The sequence below is a fragment of the Octopus bimaculoides genome, chromosome 15 (genome assembly GCF_001194135.2).
Source record: "Octopus bimaculoides isolate UCB-OBI-ISO-001 chromosome 15, ASM119413v2, whole genome shotgun sequence".
Taxonomy (NCBI): Eukaryota; Metazoa; Mollusca; class Cephalopoda; order Octopoda; family Octopodidae; genus Octopus; species Octopus bimaculoides.
The window spans coordinates 7,714,722-7,716,675 of record NC_068995.1 but is presented as its reverse complement, the minus strand read 5'-3'; the positions used below and the strand labels follow the sequence as shown (position 1 = coordinate 7,716,675).

Below are 1,954 nucleotides of genomic sequence, written 5' to 3'. Positions count from 1 at the left end.
TATCTGTCAGTCTCTGTCTGGTTTTGTCTGTGAGTTTCCGTCTCTCTGTCTGCGTGACTCTGTTCTTTAACCTGTGTCTCTGGATTTGTCTCTGTCTGTTATTGTCTGTGTGTGTCTGACTGTTGGTCCGTCTCTACCTGTTTCTCTGTCTCCGTCTCTCTCTGTCTCCGTCTGTCTCTGTCTTTCTCTCTCACTCTCTCTTTCTCTCCATCTTTGTCTGTCTATCCATCTCTCTCTCTCTCTCTCTCTCTCTCTCTCTCTGTTTGTCTGCTGTCTGTCTGTCTGTCTGTCTCTCTCTCTCTCTCTTTCTCTCTACCATCGACCCTCTCTCTCTCTCTTTCTCTCTACCATCGACCCCCTCTCTCTCTAGACCTTAATCTCCTACCAAACATTCAAGGACTTGGAATGTTAGCTTGTTCACTTCCCGCGGTCACTGAATTTATGATTCATTTCTTGAAGCAATGCTATTTGAGTTTTAACATCAATCACACGTACATTTTCAACTATTAATTCCTTCACTAGTAACTCAACTAGAAATAGAAATGTTATTACAAAATTCTAGAGGATATAATTTACAAAGAAAATGATTTATTGCCTTTCCTCGAATGTTCTTCGGTTTATATTCATTTATATTTTGGCATTCTTTTATTACAAGTAATCCGAGCGAAGTAATATTCTTCATTTGTTCATCTGTTCAACCAAGTTTCATAGAATTGATACAAATAGGTTTCTGGAATTGAAATTCACCGTTTTAGAATGTATATACACATAGAAGCTAAATCGATATAACCCGAAGTGTGTGATTGCATAAATTACACAGCAATAGCACTCTATTCGATATAAGTCCTTAAGTTTATTTACATATATATATATACATACATACATACATACATACATACATACATACATACATACATATGTATGTGTGTGTATATGTGTGTGTGTTTGTGTGTGTGTGTGTGTTGTGAGAGGTTTGTTTCCCGACCAGATGGTTCCGGCTTAATTCCTACTGCATGGCACCTTGGGCAGATGTTTTCTGCTATAGCCACAGGTCGGCCAAAACATTGTGAGTAGATTTCGTAGACGGAAATTGAAAGAAGTCTGTCATTTGGCAACCAGTTTCAGTTTGTTTACGTAACTTAGCGTTTCGGCAAAACATATCAATGGAATACGATGACGCTTTACAAAAAAAGTATTACAGTTGCTTCATTCGACTAAAAATGCTTCAAGGTGTTGCTCCAACATGACTAAAGTAAGTAAAAGATAGATAGATAGATACATACATACATACATACATAAATATCCATAAATATATGCATGCATGCATACATAAATACATACGTAAAAAAAACGTACGGACAAGAAACGTGTAGCCGTGTAGCCGTATGTCTATGGATATATATACGTATATAAATATATATATTTGTATGAATGTATGTATCTGTGTGTAAAAGTATTGCTGTTGTTGTTTTTACTGTTCTTATTATTATTTAAAACTGTTTGAATCGGCCCCATGCAGATTAAATGTTTCGCGGGCTTCTCATAGGTACCTAGTTCGTAGGGCTCAGTTAATTAAACTGAGTCCAAAAGAAAGTTAAGTCTCTGAAAGGACCCAACGAAACTTTAAGTCGCACGAGGCCGAATGAAACTGTATTAAATAATAATATATGGATATCTATACGACAGGCTTCTTTCAGTTTCTGTCCACCAAATCTACTCACAAGACTTTGGTCGGCTCGAGGCGATAGTAGAAAACAGTGGGATTGAACCTGGAGCTATGTGGTTGGTAGGCGAGCTACTTACCACACACAGCCATTAGTGTCAGACGCTTACAGCACCTAGTTTTCCCAAGCGGTCACCCATCTAAGTACCCACTAGGCTTTACGTTGCTTAACTTCGGTGATCGGACGAGAATCAGCGTCTTCAACGTGATACAGCCGTGTATGTGTGTGTG

At 38.3% G+C, this 1,954-nt stretch overlaps 1 protein-coding gene and 1 pseudogene across 2 annotated transcripts in view; both read right to left on the bottom strand.

Annotated features, from left to right (window-relative positions):
* The window catches only part of LOC106875059 (synaptotagmin-9), a 198,038-nt gene that overhangs the window by 36,566 nt on the left and 159,518 nt on the right, over window positions 1-1,954 (bottom strand). The gene's annotated exons all lie outside the window — the stretch shown is intronic.
* On the bottom strand, window positions 1,827-1,945 carry LOC128249570 (5S ribosomal RNA; annotated as a pseudogene).